A 16,780-nucleotide genomic window follows, 5' to 3' on the forward strand; every position below is an offset into this window, starting at 1 on the left:
TTTTAGTATTTTAAGGAACCTCCATACTGTTCTCCATAGTGGCTGTATCAATTTACATTCCCACCAACAGTGCAAGAGGGTTCCCTTTTCTCCACACCCTCTCCAGCATTTATTGTTTGTAGACTTTTTGATGATGGCCATTCTGACTGGTGTGAGGTGATACCGCATTGTAGTTTTGATTTGCATTTTTCTAATAATTAGTGATGTTGAGCATCTTTTCATGTGCCTCGAGTTATTTGTAGTGAGGTGGATGGACCTAGAGTCTGTCATACAGAGTGAAGTAAGTGAAAAAGAGAAAAACAAATACTGTATGCTAACACATATATATGGAATCTAAAAAAAAAAGAAAATGGTTCTGAGGAACCTAGGGGCAGGACAGGAATACAGACACAGATGTAGAGAATGGACTTGAGGACACGGGGAGGGGGAAGGGTAAGCTGGGACGAAGTGAGAGAGTGGCATGGACATATATACACTACTAAATGTAAAACAGATAGCTAGTGGGAAGCAGCCGCATAGCACAGGGAGATGAGCTCGGTGCTCTGTGACCACCTAGAGGGATGGGATAGGGAGGATGGGAGGGAGACACAAGAGGGAGGAGATATGGGGATATATGTATACGTATAGCTGATTCACTTTATTATACAGCAGAAACTAACACACGATTGTAAAGCAATTATACTCCAATAAAGATGTTAATAAATAAATAAATAAATAACAAGGTAAACAAAAAAAACAATAAAGATCTATTTAAAAAAAAATCTGTGGGGCTTCCCTGGTGGCGCAGTGGTTGAGAATCTGCCTGCCAACGCAGTGGACACGGGTTCGAGCCCTGGTCTGGGAAGATCCCACATGCCGCGGAGCAACTAGGCCCGTGAGCCACAACTACTGAGCCTGCGCGTCTGGAGCCTGTGCTCCGCAACAAGAGAGGCCGCGATAGTGAGAGGCCCGCGCACCGCGATGAAGAGTGGCCCCTGCTCGCCGCAACTGGAGAAAGCCCTCGCACAGAAACGAAGACCCAACACAGCCAAAAATAAATAAGTAAATTTATTTTTTTTTAAAAAAGCAAAAAAAAAAAAAATCTGTGAGAATGGATCCGAGAAATCTGCAGACATTCATTCAACGAAAGTGTTCTCAGCACTCACTGTGTGGCAGGCACTATGGCTGGTGCCTGGATCCCACAATATCATGGTTCCTGCCTCTACTGCGCTTGCGCATGACCCGCATAGGGGGCAGACATCTTAAAGCATATCTCTAATCCCACATTTTGACTAAGGGTCTGAGGAACAAAATCCTCACACAACTGGCTAAATAAATGGAGTTTTCTTTTTCTCCCTCTCTCTTTTTTTTTTTTTTTGGCCGCACACCACGTGGGATCTTAGTTCCCCAACCAGGGATTGAACCCGGGCTCCTCTGCAATGGCAGCACCGAGTCCTAACCCCTGGACCACCAGGGAAGTCCCTGTGGAGTTTCCTCCTGGTTTCTTTTCTTTCCTGTTCATGTTCGTGTTCTCCTTGCATGGATTACTATTCTAAGAAAGGTCTTGTCCAAGCAACAGTCTCCACTTTATGATCCTATCACATGCCCCATAAACCACCTCGATGCTTCATTTCCATTACTATGAGCTTCCCTGGGATAGAAATTACATATTATAAAGAGCAACACAAAACAAACCAACAATGCCTTCCTGACTTGCACTGAAAAATAATACCTTATCAGCTTTACTCCAACTGCATTGTTCTTTGCAAAAAATTAAATGACTATATGAGCTTGTCTGAAACACAGATATAGCTTTAGTTTAAGCCTCTGCCCTCAAGAGACCAAGCGGCCTGAATCATGAGCTAGAGCTGAAGAAGAGGATATTTGCTCCCCGACTCACAACCCCCAGGTTTCTGAACCTTTCATGATCACAGTTCCAATCTTGGTGCCAAGAGACACCAGACTAATATTTCTGAAAATATTATTCATGAATCGCCTATATAAGAATCACTTTAGGATGCTCGTTAAATATGCAGATTCTCAGACTTTCCCTAAGCATTCTAGAGTAGATTAACTGCATTAGTGCCCCCAGTTAATGGCCTCTCTATAGCCTTGCCCTTTGCCCTCTAACTCTGTAGACCCCTCCCACTCCGAATCTGAACTCAGCCATGTGACTCGCTTTAGCCAGTGGGATATTAGCAAATGAGATACAAGCAGAGACTTGAAAAGCTTCTGTGCATTTCCACTTGCTCTCTTGTATGACAGACCTGTGCTGTACTATGAGAACAAGTCTGGGCTAATTTTCTCAAGGATGAGAGTCCAGGTGGAGCAGACACTAGCCATCCCAGCTGAGGCCATCCTAGAAAGGCCAACCCCTAGCTGACCCGCCCGCTGACTGCAACTGAGTGAGTCCAGCTCTGCCCAGCCAAGCCTGGCCCCGACCAGCAGAACTATTATCCAACCAATGCACAAGTGTTCCAATGTCTCCACATCCTCACCAACACTTGTTATTTTTTGTTTTCTGGGGGTATTTTTTAAACATCTGAATGGGTGTGAGGTGTGGTTTAGATTTGCATTTTGCTAATAATTAATGACGTTGAGCATCTTTTCACGTGCTTATTGGCCATCTGTATATCTTTGGGGGGAGATATATCTATTCAAGTCCTTTGTTCATTTTTAATCAAGTTGTTTGTTTTTATTTATTTATTTATTTATGGCTGTGTTGGGTCTTCGTTTCTGTGCGAGGGCTTTCTCTAGTTGCAGCAAGCGGGGGCCACTCTTCATCGCGGTGCGCAGGCCTCTCACTATCGCGGCCTCTCTTGTTGTGGAGCACAGGCTCCAGACGCGCAGGCTCAGTAATTGTGGCTCACGGGCTTAGTTGCTCCGCGGCATGTGGGATCTTCCCAGACCAGGGCTCGAACCCGTGTCCCCTGCATTGGCAGGCAGATTCTCAACCACTGTGCCACCAGGGAAACCCAAGTTGTTTGTTTTTTGTTATTGTTGTTTCCATAAGGATTTTACATGGTATAAATGGAGCGAGGTTTCTTAGACAAGTAGAGAATTCTGAATTAAAGAAGGAACTAATCAGGAAAGCCTCAGACTCTGTTGAAAAAAGTCCTTAGTTTATCCATGCCCTGTGCATCCTTTCTTCGTAACCCTATCTCAGAGGAGGGGCTCAAGTCCACAACTAACCTCTCTGTGGTCAGGCTGCCATGTTCCCCTGCTTCCTCCAAGGTCTTTATCAATTATCTTATCTCTCCACATTTATTAGCTGCCTCTTGATTGACTCTTCTCTCAAAATATGTGATCAAATTTCCCCATCATAAAGATAATTTCTCTAAGATATGTTTTGTCTTCAAGATTCTGCCATCACTCTCCACCTTACTAGACAAGTTTCTGGAAAGAGTGGTCTACACTCAATGTCTCCAGATATCCACTTCACATTCATATTTTAAACCAATGCCACATGATTTCCACCCCTAACAGAGACTTGGTCTGCTTTCTATTCCTCAATAACCTCTCTAATTGCTAAATCCAAGGGACATTTTTCAGTCTATCTGACTTGGCGACTCCGTAGCACCTGACAATACCGACCACACCCTCCTTATTCAAATTCCCTTCTCCAGTGATTTTGGTGATCTCTCTCACTCACTCTTGGTCCCCTTCAGTTCTTCCTGCTTCCTTGGTTTTGATTCTTTGCTACGTTTCTTCTGCCCAGATTCTGTCCTTATTGTCCCTCAGGCTTCAGACCAATATATCCATCTGCTTACTGGACATTTACACTTGGAAGACTCAGAGAAAGTCCAAGTGCAACAAACCTGAGCTCACTTTCCTTCCTTCCCTAATTCCATGCCTCTGCTCAGGCTTCCTACTTCACTGAGTAGCAGCGCGATCCACCACATCATATGAGCTGGAAAACCAGGCCTTCATGCTTGACTCTCCTTCATCTCTGCCCTGACTACATCGCATTGGTCACATGTCCTGTCCAGTCAGCTTCTCTTACTTGTATCTCTTCCTCTCCATTTCCATGGCCCTAGTCTATGTCCTCACTACCTTTTACATGTTGTGAAAGTGTCACAACTGATTATTTTGGGTCTCTCATCTTTCCTCCATTTAAACCGTCCTCTACCCTACTGCCAGAGAAAGCAAATAAATAAATGAATAAATAATAAATAAACTATAATGAATACATGTTTCCTCCATATTCAAAAACCTTCAAAGCTCCCATTTTCTATAATGTCCAAACTGGCATACAAGTCCAGGGGTTACTGTGGTATGTAGAAAGAGTGTGGGCAGTAGGGTCAGAGGGAGATCTCAGTTTGAATCTAGACTCTGCCACTTGCTAGGTGTGATATTGATCAGTTTATTCCACCTCTTCGCATCTGCTTCCTCAGGATGATGGTGAGAATCAAGTGAGTTACCTTATACACACTCAGTACTTGGTACTTTACAGAGCCTGGTGCATAGTAGGGGACCATAATTATCAATTCTCTTCCCTTTTCCTACTGAGTACACTCCCAATCTATATTTTCAGGCTCACCTGCTATGCTCTGGACACATAGAACACTTAGCCTTTCTCCGACTATGGCAAATACTTGCTTTCCTCTGCTTCTGCTGTTACCCTACCCTGGAATGACTTCTCTCATGCCTTTCAACCTGATGAAATCCGACTCAGATTTCAAAACTCAAATCAAAGACCACTGCCTTCAGGAAGCCTTTCCGATACCCTCTATACTTCGTGTGTACTTCATTTGGGGCAGTTCCTGTAGTTTGATTTATAGCTACATATCTGTTCACCTGCCGTATCTGTTCACTTGACTCTGAACTCCTTAAGTCTACAGACTATTTCTTAAACATCTTTTTTATACCCAGCACCCAACACTCGAAAGTATATGTTGGAAGAAACTGAATAGAAACTCTGCATGAGGGCAGTCAGGGTTTAAAAGCTGAAGAACAAATATGTAAAGTCTATTTCTGGATCTAATAAAATATATGTTTTCATGTTCAATGACTAGGTAATAACATGATAACAACCACTTATGTAATTCTTCTATTGTAAACAGTATTCTAAATACTTAACATACATTAACTCATTTAATCTTCACAACAGACCTGTAAGGTAGGTACAATTATTACTTCAATTCAACAACAGAGGAAACTGAGGCTCAGAGAGATTAAGTGACTTGCCTGAGGTTACACAGCCTATAAAAGGAGGAGCTGAGAGTCAAATCCAGACAGGCTGGCTCTCGAATCCATGCTCTTAACTGCCACTGAGCTCCAAAAGTTCGTATTGTAATTAGCATTGCAGCATGCTAAGATGGCAGCATACATGAATTTTCATCTTGCCTCTGCTCTATGTGTATCTGTAGGCAAGTCATTTCTCCTCTCTGAGCCTCAGTTTCCTCATATGTCAAATGAGAAGATTATATCCCATGATCTGCTTGGTCCCTCTCAGCATCAACATTCTAGGAGGCTACGGTGGGTACGTTTTATCTGCTCGGCGTCTCTTTCAATAGTGTGCAAACCCCTCAAAGGCAGATCTTGTGTTTTAATCAAATTTGTGCCCCATAGTGGTTGCCTAGGGATGAGGGAGATGGGGGGATTGGCGAGTATACTAGGATATGAGGATTCTTTCTGAGGTGATTAAAATGCTCTAAAATTGACTATAGAGATGATTGCAGAACTCTGTAAATATACTCAAAACCACTGAATTGCACATTTTAAATGGGTGAATTATATGTTCTTTTCATTATATCACAATAAAGCTGTTACCAAAATAATTGTATTCTCAGGGTCCAGAACATAGCATTGCTCAACAAATGTTTTTTGAGTACTGAACAGCTGTGCTATATGGCTTTTAACCTTCAGATTCTGAGTCTATTAATGGAATGTCTTGTATCTACTTACCAGTTCTTCACATATGAACCGGCACTTCTAAAAGCGTGCTCTACTTGGCAGTTTAAGTAACCCCTTTGCCAACTTACTTTCTTCTTGTCATAGACTTATTTTGTTCTCACTGTCTGAATTATTACCTTTTGAATTTGTAGGGGCTCAATTAAAGATGTTAGCTATATTTCTGATCAGTGTTCACCATTACACTGCCCACGAATTGATTAAACTAGCCCCCAAGATCCAACGGTTCTAAATGGCTTTGAGATCTTCAAGTGAGAGACCTAATAGGAAAGGATGGTGTCACTACTGTAATTAGTACTCCAGGTACAAAATTAGTTATTTGAACCAAATGCGTAGGGAATCCTTGTCAACAACTGTTTTCCACCTCAAAGGAAATAAAAGAAGCATATTAATTATTGGGAAAAGAGTCTGCAGTTCGTGCAACGGTCTCTACTGGAGGGCAGTTTTCTTAAAATATCTGTTGGCTTACAATTAGCTCATGCATCTTGATTAATTTGGGCGGGGGGGGGGACCTTCAACTTTGAGAACAAATGTTAAGCTATTATACTTGAGAAAACCCAACTCCAAAGCCAGTAACTTTGGAGTTCACTGCCAACAAAGAGTAATGAAGCTTCCGGGCCCTGGGAACTCCAGCCGCCAGCTGGGTTCTGTGCCTCAGTACAAAGAGGCCCATCAGGCCGGGAGGCAGGCAACAGAAGCAGCGCGGACACAGGGCTCTCATCGGCAGTGATCAGAGAATAAAATGAAAAGTAAAATGAGACCGCAGCTGGCAAAACGAGGGGAACAGTGGAGGCCACAGAGTTAAACCTTGCAACATGTCATCAAGGTGATTAAAAACTCAAGCTGCTCCACCGTGTTACTCACCGGCTCACCAGCTCACCCTGCACCCTCCACAATCACAGCCAACTGTTCCGATTTTTCAGAATGCTCCAACCTAGAAACTCAACTACAGTGGAACTTGTGTTGGGCAGCTGAACAGAACTTGGGTGCCCCTCCACCCTCCCCTCGATAATACCACGTAGAGACCTAGATTTGATTCATGCCAACATGCAAAAGGTTTCAGTGGCTTCTGCTTGATTACTTGGAGATAAGAGGTAGTGGAAGTTATGCATAGTAATTACGACACAAAACTCCACTTACATTCATGGAACCATCAAAGCTACCTAGCCCATACTCAGAGGTACCTTATAACCACTTTGAACAATCTAGAAGAATGGGCTTGGGGATCCGTGCAACAGCCCTCCAGGGAGCCCTGACTAAAAGCAAAGTGCCAATGCTTGGCCAAGCCACCTGTCTTGAAAAACTCTGATAAATTATCTTTTGACTGTGTTGATTCTCTTCATTCATCCAGTCCAGATTCATGGAGCCTCAGACTTTTGAGAATGACTCTTAAGACAAAATCTACACGAGGTCGGCAGTATGCAAATCAATTCAACAAATATCCATAAAACTCACTACGTATCAGGCACCGTGGTAGGAGATATGCAAGTGAATAAAAAGGAACTTGCAGTCAAAAGTGTTTCAAAGCAAAGATTCAGGAGCCAGACTGCTTGACTTCACCTCCTGGTGCTGACACTTACAGCTTTGTAGCCTTGGCCAAGTTACCGCTCTTAGTCTCAGTTTCTCCCTCTGTAAAATGGGCATGATAATCATACCCTCCTATGGCTGTGGTGAGAATGAAATGAGTTTGCTTATATTCACATATATAAAGCACTGTGTATATAAAGCCTGGCACGCAGCAAGCACTGTATGCATTTTAGGTATACATGGAAGTTATTAACCATCTTTGTGTCATGAACTTCTTCAAGAAGCTGATGAAAACTGGCCCAGCTCCCCAGAATACATACATATACATCTGCATCTAATTTGAAGGTCCTTGTGGATTCCCCAAGGCATCACAGACCTGACTTCAGAGGAGAGATTCCCCCCACAAAGCTTTGTAATTCCCCCACCTAATATTAATCATGGTATTGGGATCACAAACCCTTTTGGCTTCCTAGAGTGACAAAGTAGACTAGTGGTTAAGAACATGGGCTGCAGGGTAGAGGAGCTGTAGGTCCTAAGCCTCACTCTATCACTCACTAGTTAAGAGGCAAGTTACTTAAGCTTTCTGAGCCTCAGTTTCCTCATCTGCAAAAGAGAATAGTAATAGTATCTACTTCACAGGAAAACATAGGAGTAATACATGGAATACTTTGGCCTGTGTCTGGTAAACACTCCATAATTGTCACTAATACTATCATACCCTAGGGATAGGCACTAACTCCCACCAAAACAAAGAATGATCACCAGGAATGGTTCTGCACTAGGCTTAAAATGAGCACCTAAACATCTTTTCTTTTGAAAACGACAAGCTAAAAGTTTCCCACCTACGATGAAACCTCTATTCATCTGTAATGGGAATGTGTGCAAAACTCAGTCAGGGCTCACTGTGGAAGAGCAAAGGCAAGAGGTTGGCGTCCAATGACTTTCTCAATAAATAAAAGACAGTCTATTTTCTGTATTATCAGAGCGAATGCAACATGCCAAGAGAAATAGGTAGGTGTGACCAATTGGGAGTTTCTTTCCATTCCACCAGACTGTTGAATATCTCACCACATCCTTTGTCATCCAAATCAGCAGTGAAAAGCACTGTCAGCCAACCCCCAGTGCATTCAGCAGATAGGTTGCTTAATTAAATATGCCACTGAATGGGCTATAGAATTCTATTGCTTCTTATGACAGGTGAGAGACAGAAGGGACAATTTCCTGGGTTTTTATTTAAGATATATTTTCAATGTAGCCTCCACAAAGGGTGTCCCAGGCTGCATTAATTTTTGTTATAAGATTTTTTTTTTCTAAACCTAACTTTACACAGAATGAGCTAGTTGATGAAAACAAGCCTAAAGTCAGTAAGGCTCCCATTGTCCCCACACTGAGAACCAACGCGTGATGGGTGGAAAAGCCTTTCCTGCCATTCTTGGTGTTAATGCCTTTGGACTAAGAGTGGGGAAGTGATCCTCAGTACCCAGTGGGGGCCTGGCATTTGTAGACAGTAACAAGTTCTAAACATGCAGGATTTAAAGGGCAACTGAACGTGGTTAAATGAAGACTTGCTTAACCTGGGATTGACCCAGTGTTGCAAAGAAAATTCAGGAGCCACAAAACAATATAAAATATTACAACAGTCTAGGGAAAAGTACGGAAGGTCTGGCTTTGTAGGCTTTCTGGAACATTGAGCTAGGAGCTCACCAGGGCCGACTGGAGCCCAGGTCCCATAGTAGCATCAATTGCATGCAAATGTGTGCAAAATACAATGCTTAGAGAACTAAGAACGTGACCCAGGCTTCCTTGAGAGCTGACCTTCGTGAAACAAATATAAAAGAAAGACAAGGCCCCCAAACAGCATCCTCTTTGGGACCAGTCTGAGAATTGGAAAGAAATCCCCCCTCCTTTTTTCCCACCTGGAGACAGAATCGGTAGTTGACACGCTCCAGGTCACCTGCATTCCCAGAGCCAAGCACTTGACCTGACAAGGGAACTGACAAAGGAGCCCTCTCCGACATCCCCCTTTCCCCTCTTCTTTAGTTTAAGCTGCTGAATATGTGATAATACGAGTCCTTAAAGCTGGGATGGCAACAAAACACACGGATAGGGCCCACCCAGTAGCTTAGCAACTGTTTTTATTTCTTTTGGCTTTTTTTTTTTTTTGGAGACGTAGAGAAAAGAAAAAGAGCTTTGTCAAAGTGAATGTCACACCAGCGTGTTTCTTTCCACTTCACGGGGGTAGGGGTGAGGAGGGGGCTTGGCCAAATGGTAATTGTGAGCTGTGAAGCTTTTCATTCCAAAGGCTAAGGGAGAAGGCTGCAAGGCAGCAGGGGGGTGGCTCTTCCTTTCTTTTAGAAGGCACTGTGCTGATTGGCTATTCTAGAAGGCACCTCCCCAGCCTGCGGTCTACTGCAAGTTAGTGGCTATACCTCTTAGTGCCAGGCATTTAAGAAAACGTTTGAGAGAGTTCAACCCTGTCAGTCCAAAGGCCCCCTGCTTCCTCGCTATTGTCTTTCTACAAAACAGATGAAAAACCTTAACAGGCAGGGCCCAAGCCAAGGTGATCACCTTACCTTAAAGGGCAGAAAGTTGGGCACTGCCACGGGTCCAGCCTAAAGCTGGGGTAGATGGTGGGGGAGGGGCGGCCAGAGGACCAGGAATGACCCCCATAGATTTCTGAACCCAGGAGATAGAGAAGGAAGAATGGACAAGTGGCCCTCCTGGTAGGATCTGAGGAAGTCCATGTAACATGTGGGAAAGAGGGACAGACAGCAAGCTGAAGACCAAACCACAAGACTACCATGGAGAGAAATGGCAGCGCTATCCAGGGAGGGGAGGGCCAAGGGAGCGTCAGATGGCTGCTGTCAAGAATCGCTGTGATGAGCTAAATCTACAACGTGGCTTAAGCAGGAATGTCTGCTCTGATCACTGACTGGAAGACTTGGGGAAAGGGCATCTCATCACTAGCCTGTAAGCGGCCACAAACTGGAGCAAGGGCCCGAGCTGCTGTGCCGTTCATTAGGCTGGTGGTGGGGTTTATGTTGGAGGTGTGATGGCATAAAGGGCAATACACTTACTCCCACTCCATCCCTGAGGGGAGCTAGAACAACGAGGATGCCCATTTCTATGCTCCACGTCCCAGGGCACTGGGTGTCACCACACGTAGGGAATAGCAGCCTTCCCATTCTGGCATCAGCTCCAATGAACAAATTAAGGTTTGATTGTGAAATTCACATCTCCTCCTCCTCTTTTTTTTAAATAATTTACTTATTCATTTATTTTATTTTTGGCTGCGTTGGGTCTTTGTTGCTGCGCACGGGCTTTCTCTAGTTGTGGTGAGCGGGGGCTACTCTTCGTTGCAGTGCGCGGGCTTCTCGTTGCGGTGGCTTCTCTTGTTGCGGAGCTCGGGCTCTAGACGCGCGGGCTTCAGTAGTTGTGGCACGCAGGCTCCAGAGCGCAGGGTCAGTGGTTGTGGCGCACGGGCTTAGTTGCTCCGTGGCATGTGGGATCTTCCCGGACCAGGGCTCGAACCCGTGTCCCCTGCATTAGCAGGCGGATTCTTAACCACTGCGCCACCAGGGAAGTCCCACATCTCCTCCTTTTCAAAGTGACTTGACTGATCATTCTTGCCACCTCCTTCTCAAAAAACCCTCACTGATAAAAATATATAAAATCCCTTTAAAATAAACATTTCTTACTTTTAATAACTGAAAGTTAGTCAAAAGCAGTTTTTCCTGACTCTCTGAAATCACAGTTCCTGTTTCCCATTCTTATTTTTTGGAAGCAAGAGGAGGTATCTGAGTGGCCCCCCCACCAGACCCTCCAATCCCTCAGGAGGAAAGTTCTCAGAGTCCAACACTGGGGCTGGAGAAAGCCAAAATAAAGAGTCTAAATCAGTCGTTTCCCAATGAATATAATAGCTAACAGTTAAAAATACAAATACAAAGCACTTGACAATACAAACTCATTTAATCTTCATAAGAACCTGAGGAAGTAGGCCACTGTGAGATAATAAATGTGTGTTGTTTAAAAAAAAAAAAAGAAGAAGAACCTGAGGAAGTAGGTACTATTATTGTCCCTGTTTTACAGATGAGGGAACTGAGCCACAGGGAGTTTAAGGGACTTGCCCAAGGTCACAAAGTTAATACGTGATAGAGTAAAGATCAAAGTACCAAGAGTTGGGCCCCAGAGTCTGTGTACTGATGTCACGGTATCTCAGATGGGCTGGCTCTGTCCAGTAGGCCCAAGTGATGTCTGCCTCTCTTCCCTCCACTGGTCCAGAGCTACCTCGACCTCCATCCCTGCCCCCGGTCTCAGAGAGGACAGCATGTCAGGCTTGCATGGAGGAGCTGGGCAAACTGAGAACATGGAGGAAAGAGAAGGGTAAGGCCCAGTACCAGCGCCCCTCAGGCTCTGGCTTAAAGGAAGGGATCCTGGCAGCTCCCCAAGCTCTGCCTGGGCTCCTTTCAAATATATCCAGATTATTACCCCAATACTTCACCCGAACCATCCTAATGAAATATGAGTGGATATTAACTAAGCTGTAAAATCCATAAAAATGCTGCTTTACAAGAGACATCTACCTATGAATCAGCAGTTGGGTTAATTCATTATTTAGTAGGCTTGTTATTTATAGCATATTACAGCTTGGTAAATTATTTATATGTGCTTGTTTCTGTGCATGACTTTCCCTTAAGAGAGGGAAAATGTTTATCAACCACACACAGGGAAGTTGTTTCAGTCAGAAGCCTGTTGTGAAAATAGCTCGGGCTCACTTCTCTTTCTTACTTCCTGCTCAAGACTTCCATCTGGAATGTCCGGAGGCTGACAGAACTGTAACTGAGTCAGGCATTTCGCCAGTAATGGGGGCCGACAATCAGTGTGTTCTGCTGGACCCCACCAGGCCCACAGGATACGGGTTACGAAATTAAGGTTCTGTAGGCAGGGACTTCCCTGGTGGTCCAGTGGCTAAGGCTCCGTGCTCCCAATGCAGGGGGCCCGGGTTCGATCCCTGGTCAGGGAACTAGATCCCACATGCCGCAACTAAAGTTCCCACAGCTAAAGATCCCGCGTGCCGCAATGAAGATCCCACGTGGCGCAGCTAAGACCCGGTGCGGCCAAATAAATAAACATTTTTTTTTTTAAAAAAAAGGTTCTGTAGGCAGATCAGTTTGGTTAATACTGGATTCAAGTCAAGGCTGCAAGACTTCTAAAAGCCTTTAATATACTAACGTGTCTCTTCAGTTTCCAAGAGGAGGGCATGTAAGTAATTATTTGACTACAGAGTCCTTTTTATGCACAAAACTCATGGGATAAGAACCCACTTTAGGAACATTCCTCGAAGGAGAAGTATTCATCATGCTTGAAGAGAACTTACATCTGGTAAATTTGGGGGCCTAAACTCTGCCATCTTGTCCCTCTGGGAGAAGTTCAGAAATGGAATGGTCAACATGGACCAATCGATCGACGCAACACAGAAGCAATCTAATCCAACTCCACCCAAGATCTGCACAACATGCAGCACACTCTTGTAATATGTTCTTTTTTTAATTGAAGTATAGTTGATTTATAATGTTTCACGTGTAAAGCAAAGTAGTTCAGTTATATATATATATTATATATTTTTTTTTCAGGTTCTTTTCATTATAAGTTATTACAAGATATTGAATATAGTTCCCTGTGCTATACGGTATGTCCTCATTGTTTATCTTGTATTATTTTTTGTTTGCTAACTGTCTTGTGAGTTTTGTTCTGTTCTCTAAAATGACTATGCTTCACTATGGCAGGGACTGCCTTTGCCTCTTTTGGTCCCTCCTCGCCCTGCTTAAGAGCACGACAAACACCAGGTCCCGGCAGACACAAGAAAAAAGCATCAAACATTAAGTAGCAACCAGCTATTTCAGGCCTTCAATTTCTAGGCTGTTATTTCTTCCAAGGAAAGTAGAAAAACAGACCGTGTATTATTGGGCAAAGGAGTCCATAAAGTTAAATGATGTTAGAGGTCAGAAGAAAAACGGTAAAGAAAAGTGGTGGGACATTTGAGGCCAGACTTAGAGGACCGCTGAGTGCTGTGTGGTGAGCAGTTTGTCAGATAAGGAAGGTGGCCTGAACACCTGCCAGAGTGCCTGGCCTCCACTCTGTGGGCATCTGAGTACAGTTTCTAACGCTAAGCATTTTCTTTCTGTGATTCGTACTCCAACTGGAACCGTATTCAGAGTAAGGTTTTAATTTTAAAAGTCTGTGCTTTTCTTTTAAATGTGAGTTTTAAAGATTTGCTGCATTCCTAAGCACAATTTTATTCTATTCAGCAGGGTCGACATTTTTTCCATTTGAAGGACATCTGATTTTATCAAAGTTCATAAGACTATTGAGTCCACTTACCATAAACTCATTTCAGAGCAGTCATTGCTGAAATTCATCTCTTAATTCAGGGATACCTATCATCTACGATACAGTTTTTCAATTGTTAAAAAGCCTGAGACAGCTAAAACAACTACTCAGAGTCACTGAAGTACACTTCCTATTCTGAATATGTTGTTTTCTATTGAGAAAGCCTTTGGAAAATGTTAGCATAGCTCTCCGGGTGGTAAGAACCCTGATGAGGGCCTAGCTCTGCCACTTCTACAACTGTGGGACCCTGAGCAAGTCCCTTCCTCCCTGGGCCTCAGTTTGCTCTTTTTATAAGATCAGAGCATTGAACTAAATGGTCTACGAAGATTCCAGTATTCTAGCATGACTTCGGGGTACTGAGGAAAGAGAAAAGAGGAAACCAACTAATGGGACACTGGGTTATAAAGACCTATGTTTAATGACTGCAGTCAAGTCCCAGAGGTATCATTTGAACTGGGCCCATTTGGATCTCTTCAGAAGAAACAAACCGCTGAGAATCCTTGGCTGGAGATTTTCTACCATATGTCCATGTGGTACCTCAGCATGCCTGTAGTACCTCTGTCAATAGAGGTGGGGACCTCCCATGACACAAAGCACACAGATCACTGCCCCCAACCTTCTCAGGAGCATAGCTGCTAATAGTTAAGGTGAATGCTCTGGGCTCAGATTACATTCAGATTCAAAATTTTGCTCTGCCAACTTTCGAAATGTGTGACCTTAGACAAGTCACTCAACCTCTCTAGAGAATTGAGCTTTCTCATTTGGAAGATTCAATGACCTAATACATATAAAGCACTTAGTAGGGGGACTGACTTCTAATCACTCAAACGCTGGTTGCTATTGTTATTTTCATCACGGTTATTAATGGAAAGCACCTCAGCGATCTCTCTAAACATTTCCCCTCTCTGTAATATGGCCAAAAGAAATCCCACCTCTCTTCCTACAATTCCCTTTATGTGAACTCCCAGTTATAGCCAAGCTAATCTACTCACTGTCTTACGATGCTTCTGATACTTAAGCAATCCTACACCTTTGCTCAAGCTGTAGCCCCTGCCTAACTTGTTTGCTCTGCCCTTTCTCCATCTCAGATAAATATTATATTTGTCCAATGTCCCTTGTCCTCCATGAAACATCCCTGACTACTTCAACTAGCAAGGATTACTTTTTCTTCTAAAGACACGGTCTTTTACGAGCTAAATCACTTGCTTGAGAATTAATCACAAAAACCACCTCGTGGTTGGAGACATTATAAATTACAATCAGAATGACTTCACTTCTCAGGTGTGACTGCTTTGATGGCAGACGCTGTCCTGCACTCTTTCGTCTCCCCCATCAGTGCCTAGCATAGAGCAGGGGTTCCATAAACACACCGTTTGTTTGCTTGTTTGTTTTTTAATTTGCCCATGAACAAATGTAGCTCCATCTTTATAGGAAAGGTTGCACTACAAGTTTCTTTGGGCCTGTGCTGTCCAATATGGTAGCCAATAGCCACATATGGCTCTTGAGCACTTGAAATGTGGCCAGTCCAAAATGAGATGTGCTGTAAAGTATATATTACACGCCTGATTTTCCAAGACTTTGTACCAAAACAGAATGTAAAATCTCTGTTATAGTACTTCCATGTTGAAATGATAATATTTTGGATATACCAGGTTAAATAAAATGTATTAAAATTAATTTCATGTTTCTTTTGACATTTTTAATGTGACTACCAGAAAATTTTACATTATATATGTGGCACACATCATATTTCGACTGCATAGCACTGCTGTGGTTCTTGGAAAATATAAAGCGTGTGAACACACTGATAATTAGATGCACTAATTATGTTACCACTGTTCTTTCCAGAGAACACCTATAACAACCTGCTGGTGCTGGAATTTCATGTCTGTTCTGATCTAGCGCTGTAGGTGTGAACGTTCACGAGTCTTTGGAGAGAATGGGAGCTCCCAGTGCGTATGCCAGATGGGGACCTGTCTGCAGATACTTGGTAAAGGAATGCGCTATAGTCAGGCCGTTTCTTTCCAGCTTAATATTGTTTTTGTTATTAATGAAGAAGCTTGAAAGCTCCCTGGTGAAATACTAAAATAAAACACGGTCAAGTGCTTTATGCATGCGAGTGGGGAAGGTGGCAAAGGAATACACTGAATGATCAGTGTTGGATAATGATATTGATTTTAAGGCAGCAGCTGGGGGAACCAAAGAGCTTCCATTGATCAGAAATCACTCAGGAGCCCTTGGAACAGTCAGAGACCGTTTGTGCCTTTATATAGATTGTGGCTACAAAAGCCGTCTTCCGAATCAGAACTTTGTCTTTGTCACAGCGTTATTCAAGCCTAGGAATCACTGAGTGCTCTGTGCGTGCAACTCCTATAGGTGCCATGGGGGCTGCTGATATACTCCAGGTCATAGGCTCATGGGCTTCCTAAGGTCCACAGTGACAAAAAGGATGAAAAGGAGAAGGAAAACAGGAGGAGGATACGCATCTTGAAATGTATCAATAGTGGGAAAAGAGGGGATGGCAAAGAAGAAATTTAACTATGAGACTTTGGACATGTTCAATCTCCTCATCAGCAAAGGGGAATAATATCCTCCCTATCTAATTGTGAATATTAAATGAGGAACAGCATATGAGAGCACCTAACACTGTACTTGGCCTATTGAAGACACTCCATCACTGTTGACTGGCTCCCTCATCTTTCGGTTTGGGCTAGATGTCTCGGTTTCTGACCTGGACATCGGAATGTATACCTGCAACTGCTGTTGAGCCCTACGTTCTTGCCCATGATGTTCCTAACCTTGATGTTGATCTCTATCTGGTTACTAGAGAGGATTTCAGGTGCTTTTTAACCCATGAAGAGCCAGTCTATCTCAGTAAAGATGAAGTCGGCTGAATAAAGCTCTCATGGAAAATTAGGAGCCATGATTTTCATCAAAATCAACAGCAAAATGACCCATTAGTCTGAGCAAG

At 43.4% G+C, this 16,780-nt stretch overlaps 1 protein-coding gene across 5 annotated transcripts in view; it reads right to left on the reverse strand.

Moving 5' to 3' along the window:
* Positions 1 to 16,780, reverse strand: part of HS6ST2 (heparan sulfate 6-O-sulfotransferase 2) — a 313,350-nt gene that overhangs the window by 174,219 nt on the left and 122,351 nt on the right. The gene's annotated exons all lie outside the window — the stretch shown is intronic.

This window comes from Balaenoptera acutorostrata, chromosome X, assembly GCF_949987535.1.
Source record: "Balaenoptera acutorostrata chromosome X, mBalAcu1.1, whole genome shotgun sequence".
NCBI lineage: Eukaryota > Metazoa > Chordata > Mammalia > Artiodactyla > Balaenopteridae > Balaenoptera > Balaenoptera acutorostrata.